Source organism: Benincasa hispida, chromosome 2, assembly GCF_027475165.1.
Source record: "Benincasa hispida cultivar pf3 chromosome 2, pf3_genome.v1.1, whole genome shotgun sequence".
Classification (NCBI taxonomy): domain Eukaryota; kingdom Viridiplantae; phylum Streptophyta; class Magnoliopsida; order Cucurbitales; family Cucurbitaceae; genus Benincasa; species Benincasa hispida.
Genome location: NC_143479.1, coordinates 11,220,505 through 11,239,584, shown reverse-complemented (window position 1 = coordinate 11,239,584; position 19,080 = coordinate 11,220,505).

Genomic DNA, 19,080 nt, shown 5'->3' with positions numbered 1-19,080 from the left:
AACAAAAACAACAAGGGAAAGAGTTCCATACCAGTTGAAGACTATCTTCAAACTTCAGAACTCCAACGCAGCGAAACCCCTCCAAGTGATCTACCAAAGCCTGGCGGGAATATCAACTGCAGCAGCACGATCAACGCGAACTCACGACCACAACGGTGACGACACCACCACTAATGAGGCCCGGGTATTCTCGGAGTGAAAATCAAAGGGTGGCATTTGGTGAATTTGGTAGAGGACGGAGGAAATATGAATCGTGTAGGCGATAAGCAAGTGGGAGGGTGAAGGCCGCTATCGCATAGCAGAAATGCTTATCATCTAGAGAAGCTACACGATCGTGTAGAATTTGCTGAACGATCGTTTAGGAAAAGGTATACGATCGTTTAGTTAAATCGGCACACTCTACGATTGTTTAGAGAAGCTATCCGATCGTGTAGGCGAGAGTGTGCGATCGTTTAGCGCGAGATTGATGATCGTTTAGGCGGAGAAGCGACTATCGATAGGCTCTCGAGCGATCGTTTTCTTTCACCAACGTGCGCTTCATGAAATCTTTTGAACGAATGACGGACGATCGATTGAATGATTAAAAAATGAAAACATTTTTCATTTTAACTCATCGGTTACCATAACCGACGTTGCCCACTAACCCACGTCCGAACGTGAATTTTGGCATAATTATCTTATAATTAACCATCTAATTAATTAATTAATATAATCATATTATATTTATATCCTATAATTTGATATCACATATCGACCATAGTATTTTCTCCTCTACTTGATATAAATCATATTTATATCTAATTTCCTCCAAAATAATGTATCTCATACATTTGCCAAGTATATCATATATAATTAACCAATCCAATTATATCATATATAATCGAACTTTCTCTTGTCAATTTGAACATTTCAAATTAACCCAAATAATGGTTCTTAACTTTATCCAAGCTACCTAGGGGACCTAATTGACCTGTGGCTCGAAACTCCAATGGTACATGAATAGCTGACTAAACTCTTTAGCCATGAGATCCACCATCCGTTAACTGCCAGACATTCCACTAAAGACCAACAACTGAACTCTTCTTACCACAAATATATTTCTGTGTCCATCAGATATAACCAATCATGAGTACGATGACCATTCACAGATGCTCGTAAGTACAGTTGGGCCAAATTACCGTTATGTCCCTGTAGTTACATCTCACTCTTTAAGTACCACCGATTCCTCTAATGAACAATGCAACATAGTCCAACTATGTGTGAACACCTCTTGGGCCAAGAGAAGGTGTGTGGCGCCACATCGTTCAAGCCCCGGAATCAGCCCTTAAGGGAGCTATCTATTTACTTACCCCTGCATTGGGGAAGGAGTGAATTCCATCTTGTGTAGCTGAGTTCCCAGCTCTTAAATCAGATGACCCCAAAATGGTAGGTTTGAATCAACGAACTGACCACTCGCACCCTGATGACGGGAAATTAGATGTCAATTACTCAACAACTAAAATTTTGTGGATGCAATATGCGATGCATGTACTTAATGTATGCGTTGATTATCATGCGTCGTGGTCATACGTTGGAATGACTTTGCGTTAACAAATGTATACTATGACCATGCATTCCTGTCACAAGTTTTCTTACACTCACGCCAGGTATAACGTGAACGCAAGTTTCTCGAGTGATCCAAGGTCGAACTCAAGGACTTGTAGCTAGATGAATACGGTAATGTGCATGTGGCAGTTGAATAAAAGAATGATGGAGGGGTTTCTAAGTTAACACCACTCCTACTCTTAACTAACAGACAACGCAATGGGAATGTGAATGAGAGGTAGAAACACGACAACTATTGACAGAAAGTAAATGGATGGAAAAAATAGATAAACTACGGAGATGTCTTCATTGCAACCCTTGAGAGTGACCGCAAGGGCAACCTTAGTCAACACAAGCCATGCGATCATGATACACACAGTTGAGCCTAACTTTAGGATGTATGCGATAGTGCCGGGAAGCCTATGCCTACTTAAACCTCCATAACCCACTCACGTGCTCTCGCCGCATGAGCGTGATGGCCGCATACCACCTTATCCTACTTCCTGAACGCATGCAATATCCTATTGTAGGGTGCATACGCTGTGTAAAAGCAGACATAGCTTATCTCTAAGTTCCCCATTCTTGCTTATGCGTTCCAATATGCTCTTTCGAGTCTTAGATTTGGGTTTTAGACTACTCTCTCAAGTATGCCTAAATGATGATTGATGCGCTCATAAGTCAAGATAACCACATAACTTGGCTGACCTAAGATTATTCTTATCTCTAGTGAACAATAGCTTATATTGCTTAATGCGACCAACCACTTACCCTCTCAGACAGTTAGTTGTTGCTAACTTTACTCATAGACAAGCGTAGTGTTAGCTTCACACTAAGCAAATAAGGTTTACTCACACACTTACGCAACGCACACCTCTCGGTGGGTTACTACATGCTTCATATCCCTAATCCATATGACTAAGTGTGCGATACTCAAGCAATCTCACTAAGTGATGCAATGAAGTTATGGATGCTAAGTAAAGAAAGATGGAGTTGAAATCGAAGGAAACATAGAAATGCATTAAACACATCATGTATTCATTCCTTAATCACAAAATGTAATACAATACAATATAAGAAAAGAAGAGAAAATAAAATGACCAGCTAGAAGCAATGTCTTGCTTCCAACAGATGTGCGTCAAGGCTGCCGGTGGTGCCATGGATGGGCGGTGGAGCTGACTCTCTCGAGATCTAGCTCCGGTCGAAGGCTCTGGTCATCACTCGGAATGGATGAAGGAGATGAAGAACTCTCAAGCTTTTTTCTCACGCATTTGTCTGGATCACAAGGATCCGCCCTAAGGTGAACCTCAGGTGAAAACATTGGATGAGTTGAAATTCTGCTCGTCGGCTTCTTTATATAGAGCTTGGATCGCCGACAACATTAATAGACTGCTCTGATTCTGACATTCGTGGCGCGTTAATCCTTTCTGAATCTCTGCGGATAACGGCGTGGTAGGTGAAATGTTAACATCAGCTTTTAATTTTCCGGAGATGTACGTTGATACGTTCATTCCACCAACCTTGCGTTGATCCCTCTATTATGCGTTATCGCGTATCTGCAATCGTTCGTGACCGCATTCGCTTAATACCGCAAGTTCGACACTGCAATCGCTTGACGAGCGCAACTCCCATGCGATGGACACATGCAGATGATTACCGCAACACCCATGTGTTGATCAAACACTTGTGATGGAGAGTTTCTCCACATGTGGTCGTCTATGCGGTAGTCCCTAATATAATTTCCGCATATTCTGCTTAACAACCCTCATAATTCTAAATAAAAGGCCTAAGATGACATTCATTTCTGCATGTCATCACACCCATACAAATCAAAGGACCACCCTCAATCAGGATTGAGGTCATGTTACCTATGGTCATCCTAGTGAAGTGAAGTCTTTGTCATGAACGGTGTTATATAACGAGACGTTAACACTTCGTAGTCAGGTCTTATACAAATTCTTTGTATAGGACGCCCCCACTCATATGTCCCCAACACGAATGATCAGGATCAGACTATCTGTGACAAGTCACAACACTTGTGACCATTCCACAAAGTGGGCCGTATCCGTAGCGTTACCAGGATAAGGTTTCCTTCCTATATCCATATACTTTCCTTCCTATATCCATATACTACAGACCATTTTGGTTATCACTCAAGACATGATTCACTTGTATGTCACCACATACATGCTTGAGTCACATAAAGATAACCAGGGATTTTATGTTTATTGGTTTGTGGTAAAGAAAATAAAACAAGTAACTAAGCAACATACTAAAATGTGAAGTAAATATCATATATTAACAACACAAGTGTTCGTACATACTGTTTACAAATTATAGGACACGAGACTTTAGGGCATCAACCTCAACAATCTTCCATTTGTCCTAAAGCGAAGTGGGGTGTACACAAAACTTAGTACAAAACAATAAACTAAGGCATAAAAGCCCAGTACAATAAAATCTCCCATTTGCCCTAGTCCAGTCGCGGGATATCCTATAGACTCATGCTCTGTAGGTGACCCTCAAACATTGTAACCGTGAGAGCCTTCGTAAACGGGTTAGCAACATCAAAATGGCCTGGGTTATACTGATCTGTCTCATCTCCTCAACCTCTTGAGGCGTCTTAGGACACATTTCTTTAGACAAAGTGACTCCATGCCTGAACAGTAATAGGCCCCTCCTAGAGTCCTGCATCGAGTACTCGTGCAACAATTTATAAATGTATGATGCATGAGACAGTGCTAGCACTTTGTTCTTACGATCCTGAAAGATCTGTATACATAGAACAAACTGAGCCACTCCCAAATCTTTCATTTAGAATTGGGTCGCTAGCCAGTTCTTAACTACAACCTACATCATTCCCAATGAGTAGGATATCGTCTACATACAACACTAAGAAGACTACTGAAGCGTTGATGATCTTCTTATAAACACAAGATGCATTAACATCGCCATCCCGGTCAACATCCTCCATTGCATTCTTATAAGATAACGGATCCGCAACGTTGCCATCTGCTACCATAGCAAGGATTTTCGTGAAACCTAGATCACAAACGGGTGGGTTCGCAACCCTCCCACTACGTCGAGGTTCCCTCAACTCTTGAGGTGGAACCGACCTACTGGATGAACTCCCATTAACAACTCTTGTTGATGTAGCAGGCTCTTCAACAACTCTTGTTGAAGTTTCAGTAGTTTCATTGGAAAGCTCATGTAACACGACTTTGCTTCGTGGACTATGCTACCTTATATGATCCTCCTCCAGGAAAGTAGTGTTTGTTGAAACAAACACCCTATTTTCCGTCGAATCATAAAAATAACCCCCTTATGTACCTTTAGGGTAGCCTACAAAGAGGCATAACCTCGACCGTGATTCCAACTTCTTGGGATTAGCCTCAAGTATATGTGCAGGGCAACCCCAAATGCGGAAATGACGTAAACTAGCTTTTTGCCCGTTCCACAACTCCAGAGGTGTTATTGCAACACTCTTGGAGGAAACATAGTTGAGTATATATACTGCAGTCTCCACTACAAAACCCCAAAACGAGTCCGGTAAGGAAGCGTAACTCATCATCGAGCAAACCATGTCTAACAAGGTCCTAATTCTCTTCTCAGCTACACTATTCTGCTGAGGTGTACCCGGCGCTGAGAGTTGGGAAACAATTCCATGTTCTATCAAATTTTCCTGGAATGCCGATTCCAAAAACTCTCCACCTCGATCCAATCGAAGTGTTTTAATCCATCTATCTAATGCGTTTTCAACTTCAGCCTTGAACTTTTTGAAGTTTTCAAAGGATTCAGACTTCTAAGATAAACATACCTGTACCTGGAGTAATCATCAGTGAAACTGATAAAATACTCAGAGCCACCTCAGGCTCGCACATTCATAGGACCACAAAGGTCAAAATGTACTAACTCAAGAGGCTCCTTAGCTCTATAACCTTTTGCAGTAAAAGGTCGTTTAGTCATCTTACCCTCAAGGCAAGATTTGCACATAGGTAAAGAATTTTCTTATAACTCACTAGAAATCCATTCTTCACCAATCTCTCAATCCTATTAAGATTGATGTGCCCTAAACATAGATGCCAAAGTTGGACATTTTCTTTTGGAGAAATTCGTCAACGTTTTGATTGAGTTACGAAAGTTCTGAACAATTCAGTATTATGGAGGAAATTAATGGCTAACGGCTTTAGCACATATAAATTCGATTCCAGATTTTATGTACAAATAAAAACACCATCTTTAGGAATAAACGCTTTATTCACATTAAAAGAGACAGTATATTTACATTGCAATAAACACTTTATAGAAATAAGGTTTCTTTTTAGTTCAGGAATAATATATACATCATTTAAAATAAGAAACCTATTCTGTAAAGTTAACTGGAGTCCTCCCACTGCCACATCTGAGACGACGTGCCCAGTGCCTACTCGCATCGTCATCTCACCAGCCTCCAGCTGTCGCCAAGATCTAATCCCCTGAAAAGAAGAACAAACATGGTTATTGACGCTTGAATCAATTATCCTAACAAAATCATCATTCTCCACTAAACAAATTTCAAGCACAAGTAAATCACATTTACCTTTATCAGCCTTGGCCTTAGCCTTGGCTTCTTTCTTCTCTTTCAGATACCGAGGATAGTTCCTCTTCCAGTGTCCATTTTGGTTGCAGTGGAAACACTTTCCCTTAGCAACCTGTGGACGCCTTCTTAGGGCGATAGGCGGTGGGTTAGCAGGTGCCTTCCCTTTTCCCTTACTATTCTTTTTTTTCTTACCCTTTGTAGAGTTAGAAGTAGAAGGTGCAGACTTCGTTCCTGAGGTCGAACCTCTATGGAACGTCCTGGAAAATGGAGCAACATTTGCCTCACCTTATGCCTCTCCTTACTTTTCAGTAAAGATTAGTATGTTTGCAACTCATTGAGGAGAGTTGTAAGGTTATATTTCACTTTGTTAAGAATCACATTGCTAACAAAGTGCAGGAAGTTCTCTGGCAAAGAATGCAAGATTATGCTAACCTGGCTGCCTTCATCGATGGTAGATCCATTCAACTCCGCCACATTAAAGTGGACCATCATGTTTAGCACATGTTCACGAAAAAAGGTGCCTTCTTTCATTTTGGAGTTGAATATGTATTTAAGAGTCTCATGCATAAGCTGTTCAGACAGTTGTCCAAACATCCCCCGTAGGGACTCCATGATCTCACGTACTGAGACCATAGGCTCATATTTCTTGGCCAAGACTTCAGAAAGACTTGTCAAGATGTAGGCTTGGGCCTTCTCATTCGCCCTTGTCCATCGCTCGTATGCCTCCCAAACATTTCAAGCGGCATTCGGAGCTGGAATAGAAGGACAAACCTCCATGAGAGTGAACATGAGATCCTCGATGATCAGGATCGTCGTGATCATATGTTTCCATGTTGCGAAATTATCGCCAGTAAATTTTTCGGCGCTTAGCAATACTAACGTGGCTGTTGCCATTTTGAAAATATTGCTGAAAATATGAACAAAACTTTATTAGACTTTGCCAAACCACTTTTAAACCAATCAATTTTGCAAAACAGTTTCAAGTACCCGAAGTTATAGACTTCTATTTTGCAACGATGCCCCAGTGAGGCAGGACAAACGCCACCAGTGGGGTGATCAGTTACCCTTTCGCTAGATGAGACATTTTCAACCATTTGGCAGGACCAACTCTTGGAACTGAACCTAAGAACCACCATTTTTCGGTCCAAAATCGTTAACCTTTAACTATTCTGCGTAAGTGTAACCCCTTGCTTTCGGTGCCAAAGTCCTGCCCTAATGCGCTTATCGTAGGGAAAAGACAGATTAGGACAAGAGACTAAGTCACCTTATCCTCTTACAGGAGATCAAATAAAGAAACGCGCAAAACTGTCGTTCTTTAGGGGGACACTCCCAGGGTGCCTCGAGACGATGTGAAGTAACTTTATTCAACCTAACAAGAGAGACTGAGGGATATGCTGTCGCACTTTCCGCTCCCACTTACTATGAACACTCTCTTCATCCACCTTAATATTGACCTACTCAAATACCATCCGTTGGGGGACATGCCAAAGGTGCTGTGAGGCCGAGGATAGATCTCACGGTGTGGACTATTTAGGAGAAACGTGAAAGGTTTAAGTGAAGCATCTTATGCCCCAAGTATCTCCCACTGAATGTTCTACCTAGGGGTTCATTAACCTAGACAATCCGGCTACTGATTTTAGTCTAAGTCGTCTTTTTAAACTCTACTTATAAACAACGTTTGTCTATGAAATATGAACAAGTTCAAGTAGTCACATTTAAACACTTTAATGGATTGTCCTTAACTTGCATGCATGCATCAAATCTTTCTAATTCACCTTTCCAGGTAAGTTCCCAAGTAGGGGTGTTACGTTTTCGTCAACTTAAATACCTAGCCTAGACAGAACCCGCCTTAGACAAAAGGTCCCTTATAGATAGATTTGCTACACTTTAACCTTTTATTAGCCAATTTAATCCTATTAAACTGATTAAAAGATTAAAACCTTAGGGTTGCTAATTGTATTAGAATCGTGATCTTAGGTCTATGTGATCCAAGTTTTAAACACTTTAAAACCATGAATTAAACCTAAGTGGGCATGCATGTCTTTCTTATTTCTTTTAGTTCTAATTTCTCTTTAACTTTTAAAAAGAAACAACTAAAATCATTGTGCACAACGAGACGTTTATAACATTTATAAATAACCTATGTGTCATGCTTCATGCAATGTCTGGTCATTACTATATATAACTTTTATATATAACACGTAACAACCTAGCAAACATATTATCATTCACCCTTATACTATAACAATTATAATATAAAGATGATGCATGTCATTGCTTTTTGTGCATGTATAAATGTAACTCTTATATTATATGATGCATGAGCATGCTCTTACATAATTAAAATCATGCTTCTCTAAATTATAATAATTACAATAAAGAGATGATGCATGACCATTGCATAACCTAAGGTGAGATTTACGATATGTGCATGATATATAAAAACATACATCGCATGTAATAAACAAAGGATTAATGGACCGAGATGAGCCTTTACAAAAAAATCGGAATGAAAAAATCCTATCTATTACATTTTTCATCGAGCAAATCGGTTCATAGGCGAACTGAGTCTTGAACCGCCAGGAGGTCTTCATCGTGTAGTAAACTTCAGTAGATAGACGATCGTTCAACGTGTACTAGATGATAGAAGCATAAATAAACGATCGTGTAGACGACGACAAGACTACGAAGCCTGATCGTCTATGCGATCGTGTAGTGTGACGACAGGTAAACGATTTACTGTGCGTTACACAGTAATTGTTTAGTCAGTTACTAAACGATGAAGCTTGCTGACCTAAACGACCATCTAACGCGCGCGCATTAAGCGATCTGTGAGCATCTCATCATCTTCACGATGTGTGCAACCAGGTAAACGATTTATCTTGCGATGCTAAGCGATCGTTTAGTCAGTTACTAAGCGATGAAGCTTGCTGACCTAAACGATCGTCTAGCGCGCCTGCGTGTTAAACCGATCCGCGAGCATCTCATCATCTACACGATGAGATACTTAGCAATTGCGTACTCGATTGTCAACCCGATGCAACCAACTCTTGATCGCATTCCTCATCGTTTAATCAATGCGTTCATCTGCGATCGCGTACTCCTTCATCTTTACGATGCAATCAACCCTAGACCGCCTCCTTCCTTGAATAACTGCAACACTTGTCCAGATCGCGTACCACACTTATGCAACGCTTGCATAGATCTACTTCTTCAACGAACGACTCAAAACTTCAAACAAGCTTTGAATCTGGACTCAATAACGATTATTAATGCCCAAAAGCGCAGGGGCCTTTCAAATAACCGCAAATGTAAAAGGATTTAAATCAAACCGAGGCTAATCATCCCGAAAACATCCATTAATCCCACACATCCACAACAGATTTAACAATTAAACAATGTAGAAATGCACCCACCATGAATGTAAAAGTCATTTTGTTGCAATAGATGAAATTGGAATATCAGAACCTAGCTCTGATACCAATTGAAGGATCTCATAATGATGAGTTCCATAAGTGCGTTCGGATCGCTCCGATCTCATCGTGACAAAAATATAACATTATACAATCAATACATACAATTATGCAAATAAACTCTAATTAACGGCATTCTACGAACAAAAAAAAAAAAAAAAAAAACAACAAGGAAAGAGTTCCATACCAGTTGAAGGTTATCTTCAAACTTCAGAACTCCAACGCAGCAGAAACCCTCCAAGTGATCTACCAACGCCCGACGGGAACGTCGACTGCAGCAGAACGATCATCGCGAACTCACAACCATAATAGGGACGACACCACCACTAATGAGCCCCGAGTATTCTCACAGTGAAAACCCAAAGAGTGGGCTTTGGTGAATTTGGTAGAGGATGGAGGAAATTCGAATCGTGTAGGGATAAGCAAGTGGGAGGGTGAAGGCTGCTATCACATAGTAGAAATGCTTATCGTCTAGAGAAGCTATACGATCGTGTAGGATTTGCTGAATGATCGTTTAGAAAAAGGTATACGATCGTTTAGTTAAATCGGCATACTATACGATCGTTTAGAGAAGCTATCTGTTCGTGTAGGTGAGAGTGTGCGATCGTTTAATGCGAGATGGACGATCTTTTAGGTGGAGAAGCGACTATCGTATAGGCTCTCGAACGATCATTTTCTTTCACCAACGCATGCTTCACGAAATCTTTTGGGCGAATGACGGACGATCGATTGAAAGATTCAAAAATGAAAATATTTTTCATTTTAACTCATCGGTTACCATAACCAACGTTGCCCACTGACCCACGTCCGAACGTGAATTTTGGCATAATTATCTTATAATTAACCAACTAATTAATTAATAAATATAATCATATTATATTTATATCCTATAGTTTGATATCACATATCTACCATAGTATTTTCTCCTCTACTTTATATAAATCATATTTATATCTAATTTCCTCCAAAATAATGTATCTCATACATTTGCCAATTATATCATATATAATTAACCAGTCCAATTATATCATATATAATCGAACTTCCTCTTGTCAATTTGAACATTTCAAATTAACCCAAATACTAGTTCTCGACTTTATCCAAGCTACCCAGGGGATCTAATGGACCTGTGGCTCGAAGCACCAACGGTACGTGAATATCTGACTAAACTCTTAGCCACGAGATCCACCATCCGTTAACTGTCAGGCATTCCACTAAAGACCAACATCTGAACTCTTCTTACCACAGATATATTTCTGTGTTCATCGGATATAACCAATCATAAGTACGATGACCCTTCACAGATGCTCGTAAGTACAGCTGGACCAAATTATTGTTATGCTCCTGTAGTTACATCTCATTTCTTAAGTACCACTGATTCCTCTAATGAACAATACAACATAGTCCAACTATGTGTGAACACCTCTCGGGCCAAGAGAAGGTGTATGGCACCACATTCTTCAAGCCCCGGAATCAGCCCTTAAGGGAGTTATCTATCTACTTACCCCTGCCTCGGGGAAGGAGTGAATTCCATCTTGTGTAGCTGAGTTTCCAGCTCCCAAATCAGATGAATCCCCAAAATGGTAGGTTTGAATGGCGAACTGACCACTCGCACCCATACAAATCAAAGAACCACCCTCAATGACAAGAGTTCCTAACTCACTCAGGATTGAGGCTATGTTACCTATGGTCATCCTAGTGAAGTGAAGTCTCTATCATGAACGGTGTTATAGAACGAGACGTTAACACTTCATAGTCAGGTCTTATACAAACTCTTTCTATAAGATAAGACGCCCCCGCTCGCATGTCCCCAACACGAATGATCAGGATCAGACCATATGTGACAAGTCACAACACTTTTGACCATTCCACGAAGCGGGTCGCGTCCGTAGCGTTACCAGGATAAGGTTTTCCTTTTATATCCATATACTACAGACCATTTTGGTTATCACTCAAGATATGATCCACTTGTATGTCACCACATACATGCTTGAGTCACATACAGATAACTAGAGATTTTATGTTTATTGGTTTGTGGTAAAGCAAATAAAACAAGTAACCGAGCAAAATACTAAAATATGAAGTAAATATCATATATTAACAACACAAGCATTCATACATACTGTTTACAACTACAGGACACGAGACTTTAGGGCATCAACCCCAACAGTCATCAGTCAAACCGTGCCCAACACTAGTTGACCCTAACGTGACATTTAATATAAATCATATTTATATTAAATTTGATGAGGACGTCAAATAGTGAGTCAGCCAAATTGACCATGACGTGGCCAATGACATGGAATTCCCCCTTGTCTCTTTCTCTTCCCAAAATTCTGTTATTCCTTCACCATTCTTTAACTGAGACGTGTTGTTTTGTAACAAATTTATTCCCCTGTAAATGTGTATTTAATACGTCCCTTTGTTGTGTAAAAATCAAGATATTGGAAATACAAATCACATAAAAGAAGACATTTATCTCTTCGTCTTCTTCCTCTGTTCTCTCTGCCTTTTTTACAAATCTCAACTAGTGGCCATCATGATCTTTGGCGTGTTGCTGATCTTTAAGATGATATCATTTCTTAGATAGACCAGCAAAACCAAACCCTAGCCCTTAAATACAAGATTGGGATCGAAACTTGAGAATAAGCATTTTGTATGTAAACTTGGCTTTTTTCTTTTTCTTTTTTTAAATCTCGATCAACCTTACCTTTATTCTCTTTGCTTTGGTCTATTTCGCATATTAAAATTTAAAATTTAGATTGGAGAAATGAAATTATCAAAACAAGCATAACTCAACTGACATATATACAGATTATGTTATCAATAAGAAGTTTGTAGTTTGAATCTTCTAGCGCTCTATTGTACTTAAAAAATAAATGAGTGAAATTTGAAATAAGTACTATTTTATTTTTTAAAATATATTTTTAATTTAATTTAGGTATTAAAATGTATCTAAGTATAAAAAATAGAATAAAAGTAAAAAAAAAAAAAAACTGAATCTAAACAAGCAAATAAAACTTTAAAAAAAATTAACAATTTAATTCTGTTCATTAATTATAAATATAAAAGGACATTTCTAACAATCATCTATTTTAGTTTCATTCCAATTCTAAAGGTAAGCAAATTCACCTCATACATCCTTTGAATGTGTTTTGGTAGGGTGTGATGCTAGTGTAGGTACTTACTATTTAGATCTCAGTCAAAATATATTTTGGTCAATTACATTTAATTTATTCTAGTGTGACAACATCCACTTTATTATACGTTCACTACAAAGAAATATTTCTTTTTATAACTTTTTTGAAAATGAGCTACAAAATTTTTAGTGAAAAAAGCAAATCGTGAAAGATAAAGGTTCTGAAATTTGTTGCATATTTTTCGTGTCCAAGCTTTATTTTCAACTTTATGATTGGATATATCTTTTGAGGTCTCTCGATGCTTCCCTCTTCAAGAAAGATACAAGTATAAATTCAACTCTTAATAAATGTAACAGTGAATGTTTTGATTTTACTATCAACCGTAACTTTTAAGTTGTTGGTGTTTAACTATGATCTCTCAATAATCCTATATACTATATGTAAAAATCCTAAAGATCATTCGAATTGTTGTCTCTTATTAAATCGTACATTTTTTTTTGTGATATCGACATCTCCTTTAAAATTATGATCACATATCACTTTTACACGTAAGTCATTTTTACGAAACAATAATTTGTTTTTATTAGTCAAACCGAGTCTAGCTCAATTGGTATTAAAGTGTGCTAATAATCACGAAGGTCGTGGTTCATCTCCTATCTCTGCTAATTGTACTAATAAAAAACTTGTTTTTATTAAAAATAACATGTTCTAGTAACTATTTCTCTAATCGTCTTTTTAATATCTCTTAAAAAATTAGACAATACTTTTGTTTATAAATTTGAAAAATCAGGAGGAGAACACAGCTCACCAATAAATTAAATTGAGTTCTCTAGACTTTTTGGTAATATTTATGTTTTCGATTTTTTTCTTATCAATAACTATTATTGCTTCTTGAGGAAAAGAAAAAGAATCTTATGAGGTCGGCTAACAATCTCTCTCTATTTTGGCCATGTCACCAACTTTTCTTTCAAAAAAAAGGAAGAAGAAAATAAAGAGAAATTCTTTTAGTTTCTCAAATTTTGTTTTTGTTTTATTTATTATTATTTTTTTACAATTTTCTCCTAATTTAGAAGTGAGAAACAAGATCGTTCACTAAATCTATTTATTTATATAAAAATGAGAAATAAAAAATAGAAAACAATAACATTGATTTTGAAAATTCAAAAGAATCTCACAATGTTTACAGGATACATGAGTGTCACTCTTTTTATTACCATTGATTTTTAAATAAAACTCATCTTACTAATAGTCAGACCAAAATATTTATCTTTTGAAAAAAAAAATGGAAAACAAAGGGTATGAAATTAGAAACAAAAACTAGTACGCTCGGTACCTTGATGTTAGAGGTTCGATTCTTTATAAACTTGCCAATGTTGTAAAATTAAGGAGCAAAATGAGGCACAATAGAAACATGAATATAAAAAAAAAATATAATATTAAAATAATAAATAGAGTAAAATAACCAAAATTATAAATTAGGATCAAAATAGTAATAATGGAAATAGGAAAAACATATGAACTTCTCTTCTTTAATTCTCACCAATATATATATGTGTACATTTTTAAGATCTACCCAATACCACTATTTATAGGCAATTTGACAAATAGAAGATAGAATTACACGATACTAAGGAGTGTAATTAAAAGACATATGGATAACACGTAGAATAACACATGAGACATCTATTTTATAATATATATAATAGTCATACAATTCCTACCTTCTAATTTTTTTAAAGAGATTTATTTTTCTTTATTAATGTTATTTTAATTTTTAATTTTTATTAATTAGAAACAGAAACTTATCAAACAATCCCTAGCTATATTCCAATTTTGTGTTTTTCTTCATTAATGTTCTTTTTTTTGTGTGTAAAACGAACCAATTAAGCGAATAATTGTCAAATCTCGTGTATGTTAGGGTTGAACGTTGAAAGGAAACACAGCTTTTGAATTTGAGGAAGAAACAAATCCCCAATAGAAGGAAAAAAAAAAAAAAAATTGAAAAAATAGTACGACTTTTCAATATGTTTTTATTTAAATTAAATTTAGTTATGGAAATAAATACAGAGAACCAACGTTTGACAATTGACCCAATATTTTGAAACTTTTAAATTTGACTGTGACTAAAATGGTCTGCCTTGGTTAGTAGTCTTATTGTTTAATGTTTCTTCCATTATTCAACGTCACTATTCTTAAAACCATATTATTCAAATTGTAATCTACACTCTTTGTTATTATTGTCCATATCAATAATCGACACGCACTCTCTTCTTTATAGTCAAGATTTGATTTTTTATTTCGTCTATGAAATTTCTTCGTTTTTAGTCTAATACTTTCTAATATAATTTCAATAAATCTTAAGTTTAATCCTTCGAAGTTAACTTTATACTGAAATTAGTTTAATAAATAATATAATTTTCATACTAGAAAATTTAATATGTGAATATGTCTAATAAGATAATTTTTGTTTTTGAAAAATCAACAATAAACTAGTAGTAGAGACTAAATTATATATTTATTAAAAGTATATGGATTACAATTGGACATTTGAAAGTATATATACTAAATTTGAACCAATTTCAAACTACATAGACAATATGATATTTTAACTTATATATATTGACGATATCAAATTTTGGACAAGGGAAAAGGCACCTGACCTTCACATGACATCAATGGTAAATTTTTAATTTAGGAAAAAGAGAACTTGCAAAATACGAAAAAAAAACTCCAATGCCTAAGTCAGTAATAGAATTAAATAATAGAAAAGAAGTTAAAAGTTCTTAGATACCTCATATAAAGCCATAATGGTGTATTTATTGAAAAAGTTGACTTAAGTTGTTCTCTAAAGTTTCAGAGTTGCCTTAGGATAATTAGTAACCTAACGGGCCAAAGGTTGAGCTCGACCTTGACCGAGGCCAAGCATCTTCTCTAAACCACATTTTGGGCCCAAAATGATTTCATGAGCGAGGGCATGCGAGTTGGGGCATTTGGCAAGGTTGGACCAAGCATGCTGGCTTGGTCCATGCCCATGCCAACCCCTTTTCTTAGTCCCATTTTGATCTTTAGTTGCCACTTTCGGCCCATATCACAGTTCTTATTGATTTTTGACTTTTATTCGATATGATTAAATATCACCATATATATATATATATATATATATATATATATATATTGGTCAACTTTTACTATTATTATTTTAATGCAATAAGGGCAGGTGAAGATTTGAAGTTCTAACTTTAGAGAATGAGTAAATGTCAATTAAGTCAAATATCGACTAAGTGTGTTTATTTTAACTTATACATTATTTAAATATAAACAAATATACAATATAATAGTGATTTATTTTACATAATTCCCATGTCATTTTTTTTTTCATTCTGGAGTATTTAATATTCAAAATATTAAATGTAACAAATAAAATAAAGCATATAAAGAAAAACTCATAATGGCAAAATAAGAGGATTATGAAGAAGAAAATTTAGAGGGAGAGACAAATAATTTACATAAAGAAGTTTTGGAGAATATGTAGCAATATAACTTGCAGAAAATAACTATATATTAAAACAGTCAATGATTACTTATATTATACACGTTTTTTTTTTCCAGAATTATAACACACATGTAAAAATTAAATTAGGAAAAAATACAAATTAAACTAAAATGAAATATACCTAAAGACTTTAAAATATTACTAAAATGATCTATGGCCTGTGCAAGAAATGAGTGTGAAATAAAATTAAAAACAACCGGGGTCTTTTTAAATATAAAAAAAATATTCTAAAATATTAAAGAAAATATAAAGGGTAAATATTTTTGAAATTTTTTTATTTATAAGAATTTCTATAAAAAAAAAAAACATAGGTCCATATTACATTAATGTCTTAAATATTTCATTTTTTTTACAAAAAGAATTTATTGACCTTCATCTTTTCAAGTTGTTTACAATTTAGCCTTCACCTATATAAATATATATTAAAGGAAATTAATAAATAAACTTAGGTATTTGTATATCTCTCCTCAGGTATAGCCTAGGGTATCGTACCCATGTGCCCATCCTCATGCATTGCCTAGGGTTTTCATATCCATGTGCCAATCAATATTACTTTTTATTTTTAAAAAAAGGAAGTTTTGTTGGACCCCCATTTCTTTCTCTTTTTTTCTCCTTTTTCCGTCATCGTCATTGTCATCTCTCCTTCTTTTCTCCTTTCTTCCTCCTCTCTCTTTTTCTTCTTCTCGACAGTGTGAGTTGCAAGTGGCTGTTACGTTCGAAATCTTCGAAAAATGTGAGTTGCAAGTGGCTGTCTTCGAAAAATGGTAAAAAAAAATGCATCAGGAGATCTACTCTGTTGGGACCAAAGTTTAATAGGTACAACGGAACCCTTATGGCTTTGCTTTTGGTTTCACCCCAAAAGGCCTCATACCAATGGAGATAGTCATTCTCACTTATATACCCATGATCCTCCTCTTATCTAACCAATGTGGGACTTTGGTCGCATTCCCAACAATCCTCCCCTCGAACAAAGAACCACCAAGCCTCCAGCCATCCATCCGTCTAACTTATATCTAGGCATAGAGTTCAACCACGGATCACACCATGACTACTTTCAAGGCTCCACTTTGGTGGCATTCCCAACAATCCTGCCTCCTCTCAAACAGTCATGGTGTGATCCATGGTTGAACTCTATCGGATAGGTGGTATGCTCGGGTGAAAAGGAGTTAGCCTAGATATGAGTTAGATGGATTGATGACTGGAGGCTTGGTGGTCCTTTGTTCGAGGGGAGGATTGTTGGGAATGCGACCAAAGTCCCACATTGGTTAGATTAGAGGAGGATCATGAGTATATAAGTAGGGATGACTATCTCCATTGGTATGAGGCATTTTGGAGTGAAACCAAACTAGTCATCCCGAGTTTGGTCGGGATGACAGCATCTCCCGACGCGGAGTTTTTAGCCGTTGCGAGTTCAATTCAGAAATTGAGTTTCTAAAATGAACTCTCGATGAAATTAATTTAATATTTTTTAGTTTAATCTGAATAACCTAAAATGTATAATAACATTATTAAGAAAATAAAAAAATATTGTTGAGTTCATTTTGTAATATGAAATTGAAGACAAACTTTGTCTCATGAAGTAACTTTACGAAACAAACTTATAACTTTATGAGTCAAACGACTTACTTACGAACTCAACTTTATGAGACAAACGACTACTTTTCAACATAAAAAAATATAAGACTACTTTTCAACATACAATATTGGCAATTTCCCATAAAGATACTAATCTCAACCCAACATTCAAACTTCAATATTAAATTCCACAAACAAACACAAAAACTCCACAAAACACATATTAAGTACCTATTGGTGCAAATGATATTGAATATAATAGTGGAAGCAGATGACTTCATAATGCAAGCTGTTCTTTGAGATAAGCTTCTCAAGCTGTGAAAGAACAATAGGTAATGTACTTAGAATATATGATAAGATAAATTTAATTCTTTGGGAGGCTGTATCTATTAAAAAACAAAAATTAATCTTAAGAAATTCAAACTCCAATTTCAAACAAAAGGAAATGATAGAGATCATCACCCTATCTTTTGAAATTGAGAGAAACGACCCCATTGGCTATGATCTGGTGTTTCGAAGAAGTCTTGCAAAAAATAGAACGTGGCATAAGGTTTTAACCATCCCTTTAAGCAATTCACATAGGAATGAGGACAATATCATAAACTGTTGGCAGAATATACTAATAAACTATGACACTCATTGGAAGTCAGATATCCACCTAATATTTATCAGTATCAATATATTAATTATTATAGGAGGAAGTATCAAAGATATGCAAAGCTTCAATTTCACCATTACTAAGTAAAATTTTAAAGAGAGAAGCAAACTTCAAACCTCATTTTCATAAAGATATTTCGGAAAGGAATTGGAATTTAGTATTGAATCGTCATCTCGAGCAAAAAAAATTTGTGCAAGTGTAAGGTTAACAGCCATAGTAGCCTCATGAAAAATAAACAGTTTTAAACAAAGTAATAAAACCATGAAAAAAATTAAAAAAAAAAAAAAAAAAAAAAAGGAGAAGAAACCTACAAAACGGACAACGGATGATAGACGGTGGACGAAGAGAGGCGAACGACGGACACATGGAGGCGGACGATGGCCGAACGTGAAGGAACTCATTTTAAAGAGATCCTTGCGCAGAAGCGGATCGTCCAAATTCCATTTTGATTGAAAAACAAATTTACAGCAAACATACAAGATATGCATGCTTAGATAGATTACAACATGCTTTTTATTAAG